This window comes from Silene latifolia, chromosome X, assembly GCF_048544455.1.
Source record: "Silene latifolia isolate original U9 population chromosome X, ASM4854445v1, whole genome shotgun sequence".
NCBI classification, from domain to species: domain Eukaryota; kingdom Viridiplantae; phylum Streptophyta; class Magnoliopsida; order Caryophyllales; family Caryophyllaceae; genus Silene; species Silene latifolia.
In genome coordinates this window covers 11650571-11664550 of record NC_133537.1, presented here as the reverse complement: position 1 = coordinate 11664550, position 13980 = coordinate 11650571, and the positions used below count along the sequence as shown (strand labels likewise).

Sequence of the window (13980 nt, the reverse complement as noted above, 5' to 3'; positions counted from 1 at the left end):
CTTCTAACCTCCACAGCAGCCCGACACCTCCGAGCTCACCATACAACACCACCATTGCCCACCAATCAATTCGACAACAACTGCGACCTGCACCCATTTCATTCACCTGCCCTGCAATTTATCATCATCAACAACCTGCACAACTCAACCGCATCACCAACCTCCATCTTCGCTCCGCTCCTTTATACACCGTCACCAATGTCCTCCATTAAACAAACTACCAGCAAGCAGCACTCTCCTCCATCATCAACAATCACCAACTTCTCCCGCCATCAACACCATTCACCATCATCACCATCGTAGCAGGCATCGTGAACCACCATCGAATTCGTGCATCATCGAACTCGGAATCGAAATCGAGCTAATTTGGAAGCCATTGTTGCCTCGCCGGTCAACCGGCACCGACTCCTCAACCGGCAGAACACACTCAATTTTCCTCTAATTAATTGTGTGCTCGCTGCCGGTCATGACACCGGCAGCCGGGCAACCGGCACGCAACACCACAATCAAAAATCTCGCATCAACCTTTGTCTATTCTACCGGTGCCCCGGCAGCCGTCGTACCGGCATAACACACTTCACATTAATTTCTGTCCCTTGCTTCATTGCCCTCGCTGCCGGTGTCAAGCCCGGCCGCCGGCGGGCCGGCAGGACACCTCTTGGCGTGTTTAGATCCCGTTTTCCCCTTCCCCTTTTTGGTCTTTTCCCTTTTGTTTGTTTCAGTCATATGTGTCGAAATTTTGGGTGGATGAGTTTTGTTATTATTATTATTACTATCATTATTATTAGTAATTACTCCCTCTGTCCCGGTCATTTGTTGTCCTTTTCCATTTAGGGGTGTCTCAGTCATTTGTTGTCCTTTCTATTTTAAGAATGAATTTGATGAGTAATTTGATCATTCACCTTCAATTTATTCCACATGTCATTTAGTAATTGGCCCCTTCCCCTTTTCCTTGGTCTTTGTGCCAAAACCAAAGGACAACAAATGACCGGGACAGAGGGAGTAGTAATTAGTAATAATATTATTAATTAATAAATTAGTATATAAGGACACATTACACATTAGATTACACTACTACATTAGAATAGAGACTACCACATTAGATAGAAAAATTAGATTAGTTCATCATTCTCTCTCAATATTGTAGAACCCTAATATTTCCTTTCTCATTTTCATTCAATAAAAAGTTGTAATCTTTCTTTAATTTTAGTTTAATTCTTCCTTTGTTTATGCAAGTTCTTCATTTCTCATTAGTATACAATTAGTATTTTGGGTTGTATTTGAAGATTTGAAGAAATTCATTCTTCCATTATTATCCAAGCTTGCTACTTTCCTCTTTGTTGGTACAATTCTCATCTTTTATTTACATTATTTTCATTTGTTTACATTTCTTATATTGGTTAATTGTTATTCATTCAAAGTTCCCATCTTTATCATGTTTACAATGTTTACTTGTGTTTTGTTGCAATTTATTGTTGAATTCTCACCCATGAACATGTGTGAGTAGTCTAATCTAGGGTCTAGGGGGAATTTGGGTAATTAAGGGGATGAATTTGGGTTGTTAACCTTTTGAATTGAGTGATTATGTGATTTCTACTCTTAATGCATTTGAAGTGTTTGTGGAAATGCCTCAATGAAAATTGGACATTTCATTAACATGTTTGGCTTACCTTGGTGCATTGTGCTATTAGATGGTTATAGAAGTGTTTATCGATGAGTTTTAATGAAAGTTAGGACATCTCTTTGATGCATTCGGTCCGTCTTGGTGCTCATGCTATTGGGTAGTCTTTATGCTTTATTTGTAGCTAGTTCATCTCGATCAAGTGACAACTTATTGAGGAGCTTAAGGTGACTAAGAAATTAGTCTTAAACCCTTGACCACCATTATTACCCTTTTCTTGTTAGACCTTGTTTCTCCCCCTAATTGCCCTTTGTTAACCCAAAGACCTTAGCCTTCCCTTATTAATTAAAAAACAATTTCATTTAGTTTAAATTTTATACCTTGTTGCATCTTAGTTTATAATTAATCAACTTTATTTTTATTTGACTAAGTTAAGACTTAAACGGACTAAGTATACACCCCCGCCATCTTTGTGTTCGACACCCGAATAAATACTACTTAATTTGGGTTCTTTATAAATTGTTTTTGATTGGGAAGTGACGACAAATCCCTTATATCAGTTGTGTACCTTGACATTCATTGGATATGCATTCTCTAAACAACATCATTAGATCACTCAGTAATGTGACCAACAGGGGTATTGTTCCCTGTTGGGTCATTACTACCATTACCGTTGGCAGTTATGTGACCAACAGGGACATTGTCCTCTGTTGGGTCATAACTGGTTCCACTTGTGCTTGCAATATCATCTGAACTCTCTGTTAAACTCAGTAATTCATTAACCAATGAACTTATACTTCCTACATCACCAACATTCTGTACATATTGTATGCAATCTTTGACCATTTCAATGTTAGCACTAAGATACTCAGGCAGTAAACCAACATTTGCTAGTTTGGATTTGTGCATATGTTGAATAGGATAATCAATGCCACCCTTTTTTTCATTATTTCAAGCATACATGCCTGCAATGTTATCCATACGTACTTGAGTTTTAGAGGATCTTGTTCTTCATATGCAGTGATAGTGTTTGATATTATTTCATCCAACCTGAGTGCTTTTTTTTTGTTGGAGAGATTGGATTGACCTAAAAAAACCCAAATCCAAGACATTTAAGTCTGGTGAATTGGGTGTTTGATAAGCCAATTCAATTTGCCATCCATCTGTTGTTGCATGTTTTTTGAATTCTGGATCATCATTGCTAAAATGTGGACGTGCATTGTCTTGTTGAATTATTATGCGTTTACTCAAATTTGACGGCCATTTAGACTTTATTGCTGGTAAAACATGATTTATAATAATCATCTCTCTAGTTACATGCTTGTTTATAGACTCTATGCATTTTGTTTCTAATGTTCCTGCTACTCTATTTTTTGAGTTTCTTTGTGCTGGAACTTGGCAAACAAATGGCCAAATTCCAATCTTGCCATCAAAAATAACTTCCCCATTAGACCCATACTTTGGTCTTGCTACTGCACACATGAACATAACTTTTTCTATGAAACTCTTTGACTGAACACATCTATGTGGTTCAGTTTCTCCTTTACCCAAATAAAACCTTGTGGTTGGTTTAGTTTTAGAAAACCATTTTTCATCTAAATGAATGATATTGCTTTGATCTTTGAAAATTACTTGTTTAGTTATTTTATGATATTGTAAATGTTGTAGACTGAAAATTAATCTAGCAAGTTTATTTTTGTCGGTCAAACCTGGTTTGAGTGCATTTGTATGACCTCTGATTTGTTTTGACATCACCCATCTTGAAACCGTGGACTGACTTACCCCTAAATTTTCAGCAACTCCATGTTGTGTGGTCCTTTTGAGCAGCTCAATAGACTTGAGCTTCTCCTCATCTAATCGAGCAGACCCTTTCTCTTGCAACCCATCTTTTTGCTTCTAACATCTACTGGAATTGATGCCAACCTTTGTGATTTTGATAGATTCCACAGTGTAGTTACTGTTTTTCTACAAACTGAGAATTGTCTTGCTACTTTTACCATGACACCATAATTTGGCTTTCCATCTTGACTGTTTTGTAAAAGAATTTCAAGAATTTTTGATTTTTCTAAGTTTGTTAGATTCTTCATTAATTGTTTTTGTTTGAAAGTGTTTATGAGAAAGGTAGTTTTTGGACATTAGCCACTAAATGAACCCATCTATTTATAGCACAAGAACTTTGCACAATTTAAAATTTTTGGTTTTTGGCGGCTAATTTTAACCTCTGAAATTTTTGGCTCCAAATTTGAAATTTGGTGCCAATTTCAGATGGGTTTAGGAGGATATGTAACATTTCATTGATTTTTTGGGTTAAGTTCTGCTTATGGACAGTTTAATGGGCCAATCAAGTTTTATGATGAAGGAAAGCAATGGTTAATCTGAAGTCCATCTTCGTTTTCTTCTTCAGTTTGACGAAAATTATCTGAAGTCCGTCTTTCAGTTTTATTATGGTAGTAAAATTTGTATTAATTGTAAAAGAATTTAATTTTACTATGGTATGTAGTAGAATTTGTATTAATTGTAAAAGAATGTAATTTTATTTTTACGCAAAACCGTCTTGTATCGAAACTGAAACTGTTATTTTAAGGACATTTTTTGGTGTGTTTGTTATCTCAGTGGGAAATCCCCTCTAAAAAGGGAGGGAGTAATTAACTTCTTAAGCTATTTCATTAACTCTCTAATTCATAACAACCTCACTCCACTCTACTACCCCTACTACTTTACTTTACATTACTTTTCATTATAATAACCCTCCCCTTAATTCTTGTGCAATTCTCAGGGGAAGGTTAAAATGAATAGGAAGGAGTATAATTTTTGATTTAAAAAATAAAGTGGAAAATCTTTTAATTATTATAATATGTGTATTTCCTAATTTATATTCAAGTGATATTTCCAATTTTTATATCAAACTTTTACATTTTATTTGGCAAAAAAATATCGTTAAAAAAATTATGAAAATAATATAATTAGCTTTATGTTAAAAAATGTTATCATTAGAGTAGAAATTTCATATTATTTGCACATATTAAAGATGGTGTACTTCTTAATACGTAAAATTGTATACTTTTTAGTATGTTTTATCCCACATTGGAAAATAAGTAGGTGTGGTGAATATACTACATATAAATAGTAGAATTGTCCCACATCGAAAGATTAGTATAAGGTGATGTGATCTTATGATTATAAATAGGATGCATATTTGGAACTTATGTATCCACCCAAAATTTTTTGAGTCTCATAAATATTGTTTTAAAGAGCTCTTAAGATTTTCTATCATTATCTACGACATGATATAAAAAATAAAGTGGAAATCGTTGGGAACTACCCGGGAAAGAGTTAAGAACGTGAACAAGAAAATCAAAAAATAACTAAAGGTTTTACTAATGGTAGTCTCCTGACACAATACAAAACTAAAGATTTTACTAATGGTTGTCTTTTGAATGCAGTAATAGAGCGTTAATGAGTCGTTATATGTACGATGTAGAGATCCATATCTAATGATCGAGACTAAGTAGTTTTACCTTCAAAGAAAAATAATATGTATACAATAGTGGTTTTTTAAGAAGAGACATGTATTTCTTGGTATGTAATATCTTTTACATTGAAAAATAATGTAGGCGTTATGAACATACTACGTATAAATAATTAAATTATGTATCTCACATTGAAATAATAGTATACGGTAGGGTGATTCTATAAATATAAATAGGAGGCATCCTTGAAACTTATATATTAATCCAAAAATTTTTGATATAAAAGATATAGACTTTTTAGTATGTTATATGTCCCACATTGAAAAATAATGTAGGTGTTGTGAATATATTATGTATAAATAATAGAAATGTCTCATATATATACATTTTCTATATTATATTAAAGTGATGTTTATAATTTTGATATAAAAACTTTATATTTCATTTGAAAAAAAAGTATCGTATGAAAATTATATAATTAGATTGTGACAAAAAAATGCTATCATTAGAGTGTATATTGTATTGTATTGTATTTTCTCAATTATTAAATCGGATGGATGTCAAAGTAGGTGCAAAAAAAAAATGGTGTACTTAGTATGTTATTTGTCCTATATTGAAAAGTAACGTAAGTGTGGTGAATATACTATGTATAAATATTAGAATTGTCCCACATCGGAAGATTACCATAAGGCATGGTGATCTTATGATTATAAATAGAAGTTATAACCCAAAATCTTTTGATTCCCTTAAGTATTGTCAAAGATAACTCTTAAAAGAGTTTGTATTACTGTCTCTACAATAATGATTTCTAACCTAAGTTAATGTTGGGAAAATCTTTTAGTTATTATAATATATACTATGTATTTCTTATTTTATATTCAAGTGATGTTTCTAATTTTTATATAAAAACTTTTAAATTTCATTTGACAAAATAATGTCGGCAAAAAAATTATATATTATTAGATTCATGGTAAGAAATGGTATCATTAGAGTATATATAGATTTCATATAATTTGCACATATTAAAGATGGTGTATTTCATAGTATGTTATATCTCCCACATTGAAAAATAATATAGGTGTGATAAATATACTACATATAAAAATAGAATTTTCCCACATCGAAATATAGCATAAGGTGGGTGATTCTATGAGCATCCTTGGAACTTAGGCATCAATCCAAAAATTTTTGAGTCGCTTAAGTATAGTCTTGGAGAGCTCTTAAAAGTTTATATCATTATATTTTCTACCAATAGATTTTATATGTCTCATATTGAAAAATAATGTAGGTGTAGTAAATATACTATGTTTAAATAATATAATTAGAATTGTGTTAAAAAATATTCTATCACTAGAGTATAGGTTCTTATCATTTGCACATATTTTAATTATGATAAAAAAAATAGAAAATAAACGTCCATGGTAGCATGTGTAATATATCAAAGTTCAAGGTTACCATGAGAAATTTTCAATATTATAATGATATAGTTAATTAAATTTGCATTTAAAAGAGAGATATCCGTACCAATAAAACAATAAAGAGGGTATTATTTTTTAATTGTTATTTTATTGTCACGCCATCCAATTTAGTGTTCATTTAACAACCTTTACATTAGGGGGTATCATGGGCAAAATAATGGAACCTCAAGGGTACCATAGGCAGATTTTTAAAAGTAGGGGTAACATGGAAAATCTAACAAAATTAAAGGGCACCACGGGAAATTTCCGTATCTCAATTATGTTAATTTTTTTTGAAGAAAAACAACGTACAAATATTAATGGAGAGTAGTTGATCATATTATTAAATTTAAATATAACTATTAGATATAATGAGTAGCAATTGTCTGTATTCGGTATTCGAGATCTGGTTGGATGTCGAACTAAGTGCAAAAAAGATGGTGTAATTCTGAGTATGTTATTTGTCCCATATTGAAAAATAATGCAGGTTTGATAAATATATATTACGTATAAATATTAGAATTGTCCCACATCAGGAAAAAAAATCCAATTTTTGTGAATATATTACTTATAAATAGTAGAATTGTCCACATCGAAAGATTAGTATAAGGTGGGGTGATTATATAATTATAAATAAGAGTTAACCCAGTATATATTAATCTTTTATTTTTTTTTTGAAAGAGATATTTTAATAATATGTAAACAAATCATTAGGCATATAATGTAAACATTAAACGCTTATAACATTTTTTTTTTGCATTATAAATAAGCTAATTACCCTGTTACAACACACGTGCATTCAAACTAGTATATTACATATATGCATTAAATCAAATCGAAGAAATTATGCAATATTATATATTATGAAATCTAACTTGAATTATTTATAACCTACTTATATTATATTTTTGTACGTTAAATAATTAACATCTCTATACATCTAATAAACTATAAAGTTTAATAAAATTGCATAGATTTTAAATTTAATAGATAATTTTATGATGATAATAATTAATACCTGAGTGATGGTTTTATGTTCTTGGTATATCCGACTTCGTCTGTTTTTGCTTTGACAATTATTATTGTGAGTGATTTGAGACTATATATATTTGATATTAAAAATGGTACATAATTTTTTTTTTACTGCAGTTGTATAGTTGTTTTCATGTCATTTGTTCATTTTGGTAAATATCAAGACATTGTGACTTATTTTAAGCAAAACCCTGACCCGAAATAACCCAGAATGGCCCGACCCAAAATGACTCGCCACGGAGTGCCCCGATCCAAAAATGACCCACCCGGCCGGCCCAATAATTATTGACCGCAAAGTGACCTAACCTAAACCCGACTCAAATGACCCATTTGGCAAGTCTCACACGTGGGAGACCTTCTCATACAACACTCATTGTTCCGGTTGCATTTTCTCATGCCATCTTACTCTGGTCTTATATTGCTGAAGATATGAAAACTTTGGTAAATTTTTGAATTAGGCTGAGAAGAAATAGTGCATTGGTGATTCATTTTGCATGCTGATAACATCATCGGAAAAAACTTGTACAGGATGGTCTCAGTATAAGGTTATGATCAAACCTATATATATTAGAATTTTGGCCTTTAGATGTTACTATGCCTAGATGTTGTAATTTCTCATACAACACTCATTGTTCCGGTTTTCTGCGTCAATGACAATTGATGGTAGTGAAAGTTTTGAGGCTGGCTCTAGGACAACATCGTCTCAAAGAGAAACCGTTGACATTGAGGGGAATAACCATAGCCATAGCCGGAGTTTGAAATGATGAATGATCGAAGAGAGGTCTAATTTTGAGGTTCAGATGTAGGTACCTCTCTTTTATAAAACAATATACATGTAATGTAGAGATTTATGTATGCAATTGTATATGATGTAAACTGAACAAGACATGTCGCGCTAATTAATTCATTTCCGTAATATAGCAACTGGCAAAACATTATTCATACCATATTATTGAATATATATATACTTTCTTAAATTCCATAATTTGAAGAATTTGGAAGTATGATGGATGGTTCTCGTCTTCCTGAGCATATTTTCTTGATGTGGATTGTAAAAGATATAATCTTTTTGAATTATGGATATATATGTTTAGCATTATCCAGTTATCGTGTTGTGCGGCTCAGTTGATGCTCATATCTGTGTACTTGGAACAGAATTATTCTGAGTTCGAGTTAAAAAACAGAATGCTTCCATAAATAATCAAGGCACTCCTCAAAATTCAGCTTTTTATGGTTTAATGGGTACAGGTGGGGATTTTAATTAGTAGAGCGGAGTTGAAATTTGAAAACGTTTTTCCGGAAGACTAACTTCCGGGAATTCAGATTTGTTCAGGTGAGACAGGCGTGCATCATCAGCTGCTAATTCTTAGAATGACTCAACTTTCTGCTGGTTAGTTTTGCTGCAAGTCTCAAGTTTAAGCTGATATTGTGTGAATTGTTACGTTACGTATACAGACTGTCTCCTGTGTTCTTTTCATGATCCATGAATGATGATGTTACGTATTCAAGGTTGTGTGGCAACTACACTTTAATAATATTACTGTCACGTAATTCGCGATTAGGTACAGCAATTAGTTTACAGTGCAGTACCATATAAGAAGCCTTGACAGTGATCCAATTCCTGCAGAAAACCTTAAAACTATCCAAGTTATCTGACTATACTTCTACGCGTTGAAAAAAAAAAAAAAGAGAGAGACGAGTAGTCGCCATGAATGTTAGCCGTAAGCTTCTAGATGCAGAAAGCAGCACACCAGTAGATGCAGGTCATTATTACCTTGCACTTGCTGCACTCGGGATTGGGGGGGTTGTATTTGTAATAGTGGCGTGGAGGTGGAGGTTCGTTATATTCCATGAATGGATGGTATTCATCAATGGCGGCCTTGGTGGGTCCCATTTACCAGCTCTGCCTCCACCTCCGCCAGGTCTGAAGAAATCCGCACTCAAGTTATTGCCTTTGACTACTTACAGTAATGAGGTTGCGGTTGAGGAGGCTAAAGACTGTGCCATCTGTTTGACAGAGTTTGCTGATGGGGATTTGATAAGAGTCTTGCCACAGTGCGGTCATCTGTTCCATGTCGTCTGTGTCGATAAGTGGCTTAGGACTCACTCGTCTTGCCCCTCATGTCGCCAGTTAGTTGCTGTGATCAGTAGCAAATCATCTGCAACTACTGCATCTCAGATCGTCTGATTATTTTTATATAGCATTGTCATGAAACAGCTTTTCTTCTATTTTTTTTATCAGAATATTCGAGTACAGTCGGGGACATTTCTAGCAATATTAGGCAACAGAAATTGCTGATTGCTCAATTCTTTTGTAAATCATATTCTCCGTCTTAGTAATTGTTGGAGTATAAATCCACTTGTGAGTCCCACATCGGTGAAAAAGAGAGAGATTGTCTATCTTATAAGCCCTAGGGGTGTTTCTCCCACAGCCAATTGGTTTTGGGAGATAAGAGCATTCTTGGGCTTGTGAGTTAGACTTCTCTCCTCCACCGCGGGTAAGGCCAGACCCATCTCGTGTTTATTAGTAATCGTGTAAAATTAGCTTCTCTAATAAAGAGTATTTCAATTTCGCAATCAACTGCCCGTGTTACAGCATGTCGTATAATATTTCTTTTGGGTCGTTCCAACAAGAACGCATACATTTGTTTACGGGTACGCATTTTACATTATCTAAAGTGAAAAAACGCCCAAAATGGCCTTAACATGACCTGTATGAAACTTGGCTCGCAACTCACTTGCATTTTTTGTCCTAAAACCACATTTCAGGAGCAAACGTATACAATTTAATAAAACAGGACTCAAATTTCGGTCATTGTAGGAAGAACAATAGCGAAGCGTCTTGGTTCCCATATGTAAACAAAATCCTGGACAAGAATACGCCTTTCGCACAAAATACTGCAGTTTTTGTTGGTTTAACCAGGAAACGCGTTTTTGAGCATCACAGTCTTTACATGCAATGACACAAATCTCATGACTCTTGAGAAAATTTTGCAGTTTCATAAAGATATATGGTCTGTTAGCAGGAAACAAATTGCCTTCCACATCGCCTCGTTTCCGGTTTCACAAACAAAACATGCTTCTCTCTATCATATAGTAGTTCGTTCTGCCAAATGAACAGCTGTATGAACAGAAGAATTACCAGAAAAAAATGCCTGCATCGATCAAAGAACTCCGTAATAACTTGAAGAGGCATGCCCTTTGTTTGAGGAACCTTTAGAAAGATGACATAGCTATTGATGTGAAAATGAGTCTGACATTATATGTGAACAAGGTTAGTCAGTAAACTATTCTGACTCGACCGCCATTTGGTGGTATGCCCCAGTGTTAATATCATGTATGTGGATGTGAGAATAAACTCCCACAAATTCCGTAATCATCAACTATATTTCGAGGTTACTCTCATGACAATCAAACACCTCTCAGAGATAGAGCTTTGTGTTCACCAGGGTGATAAAGCAGGGATGGAGGCCATGTTTGCTTATCTTCGACACCTGTCATAGTTTATCTATCAAGGTGCATCTACTTTAAAGATAAATATTAATCTTCGTTGATTTTGTCAACTGCGGTTTGCATTAGGTTTAGTTTTTGGCCATATGAGGGAGGAGGAGAGGGTTGGAGATGGAGAAGTGGATAGGGGGTAAGGTATGATAGAGTTTAGCTTTGCACAGTTTGAGAGGGAGAGAGAGAGAGAGGGTGACGATAGTTGGAGGATTTTTTAGGCAATTAAGGCTTGTAATTATGGTGTTTTGAACAATCTTTCTGTTTCGGCTATGGCTGAGTAATGTAGATATGAACATTGATATCTGGCTGAAAATATTGGTGTTGTGTACTCGATTCGCTACGTCAAACATGTATTTTTCTTTCTTAGTTTTTCTATTCTATAACCTGAGTTATACCAACTCGATCCTCGGTGAGTCTCGATCTATGAGCAGAAAATATATTGAGGTGTGTAGTTGACCTCAATAACAAGTTTAGTAATATGTCGTATAAGATGTATACTGTGTTGTTGGAGGATATACTTTCTGGTCGAAGATCATGGCTGGGGTAGCAGTCTAAGAACTAAGAAGCATGTCCTTTTTGATCTTGTGTCTTATGTAAAATGACTGGTTCTACATAGTGGATAAAGTGCAAATATCTGCTGCTTGGCTTCATAATGTACTGTGTGTTAATCAGTAGGTTATTTCAATAATAATCTAGGCAATTTATCTCTACTGTTTCCCTTTCGATAGTTTTGCTGTAGTGGATGACAGAGGGAAGTATGGTATCATTCTGGCTTATGTTTGTGTACTGAGGTGTATCTAACTTCTGAAACAGACACTAAAATTTCTCTTATGATTTCCTATCTCAACAACCTTGAGTGTGATCCTTGTCCTGCTAGAGAGTTTAACGTCTCTTAGAGTAGTTGTTAGTACGACTCTTCTGTGTTTAACCTATGAAACTGTCACAAATAGGGCCTGAGTAATATACGTATTCTACTATTGGAATGTTATTTGATTGTTAGTACCTTTTAGAAATTGAGTGTTGTGAGTTCAGGACTAGCGATAATCTTATATGAATTATTGCATTCTAACATCATCTATCCTTCTTTTGAGGACGCTTAGTTCAGTCTGGGGGATTGGCTCGAGCTTATGAAGTTCCCACAGCCCGTTGGATGTATTTGAGCATCTATTCAAGCCTAGTTTTGGAGATGATGCGTCCATTAAATATTCGATTAATTTGTTTTCTATAATATTACATTGCTCTTCGGTTAGTTTAACAATATTAAGAAGTAAAACATAACTAGGGATAAGTAGAATTGGTGTTAAAAAAAGTTAATTTATTTTGTGGTTACGATAATTACCTTTGTCTTTTCGGAGGTGGTCGCAACTCAAAAGGTAGGAGAAAATGGAAACCGACTTAGAAGGTTAAGACTTTTTGTGAGTTTAAGTATTGTATTATGTGTTGCAATATTAATTTTATGTGATATTCCTATACCAAACCCATTAAACAGCTCCTAATCATGCATGAGTGTCGTGGTGGCCTCGTGAGTGGTAACTAGGGTGAGGTTGAGTGTTAAATGGGTGGGGATAGGTGTTGGGAATTAGGCGGAGAGAATTGGAGCGAGGATTGAGAGGTAGAACTAGAAATTCAAAATAGTTCATCAAAAGCTGTATTTTTGGTAATGTAAGATGGCAACTTTCTAATAGACTCTGTTTGGCATTTTTATTTCCAGATTGAGAGGGAAGGAGAACGTGAGGGCACGGAGGGGAGGCATAGAGAGAGGGTGGGATGAGTTAAGAACAGGTGAGTGTGTTGATGTCATGATGTCATGGTGGCCTGGTGGGTGGTGAATAGCGCGAGGTTGGATGTTGTATGGATAGGGATGGTGACGAGCAGGTTATGGGTACAGCGCGTACAGTTCTTTTTTTTCTTTTTTTTTTTTTTTTTTTGCAGGCAATGGGTACATGAGTGCATATTCGCAATCGATTTAAATAAGGATAAAATGAAATAAGTTTTTAAGAGGTCTTAATTTAAGACAGTCTTAAGCAAGACCTATTGTTTTTATACATTGTTAAATTCATAGCTGGTAGAACTTCCAAGTTGTTCCTCCCTATCTATTTACTATGTACATGATATGAAATCGTAAAAGGAAACGGTGAGTTAGGTGATATAACCATTTGTTAACCATTACTATCCATTTATATATGTAATTAAGGATTCGTCTATCTTTGGGTTTTCATATATCTCAAGTACATAACAAATAACAACATTAACTTTAACTGTCGTTATGTGTTAAAAAGCGAGTACCATTGTTTGTGGCTGATATGAACCTACATGTGCATCAGTTTACTGTACACAGTTCTTTGTCTTATCTTTCAGTTTCAGATTGAGAGAGAATAAGAGGGAGAGATAGAAGGGAGGGAGGAGGAGGAGAATGGACAGAGGAGGCGCATAAGAGAGGAAGGGGAAGAATTATGAGTAAGGGGAAGGGAAGGACGAGAAGTGGAGAATGTAAGAACCCCACTGACCTTCGCATGATTCATACCCAGTTTTCCACAACATTTCTAAAGATTGTATGAGTTAAGCGTTTATAAAGGCAAAAGAGTCGACTATACAATTCATATATTTTTTTTTAAAACAAATTTTTGAGGCGGCAACGTCGTAGGGGAAGGGGAATGGGAATAGGGCGGGGGATGGCAAAAGTGAATTCAGCTAAATAACAGTTTATTGGTATTGTATATACATCTAAGTTTTTTGTTTGACATGACATCAAGTAGAGGAAGAGGAAGGAGGCAAAATAGAGGAAGAAGGAAAGGGGAAGGGAATGGGAAAGGGAGGGGGAAGTTACTCAGAAAAATTATAAACATGATATGAACTTGTACGAATTATTTATAGGAAAGGGCAAGGGAAGTGGAAG

At 34.5% G+C, this 13980-nt stretch overlaps 1 long non-coding RNA gene across 1 annotated transcript; it reads left to right on the top strand.

Moving 5' to 3' along the window:
• The first annotated feature begins 9203 nt into the window (after positions 1-9203).
• On the top strand, positions 9204-10161 carry LOC141621217 (uncharacterized). The gene is made up of 2 exons (XR_012532153.1): positions 9204-9916; positions 10109-10161. It is a non-coding gene; the product is annotated as an uncharacterized LOC141621217 (long non-coding RNA).
• The last annotated feature ends 3819 nt before the right edge of the window (positions 10162-13980 follow it).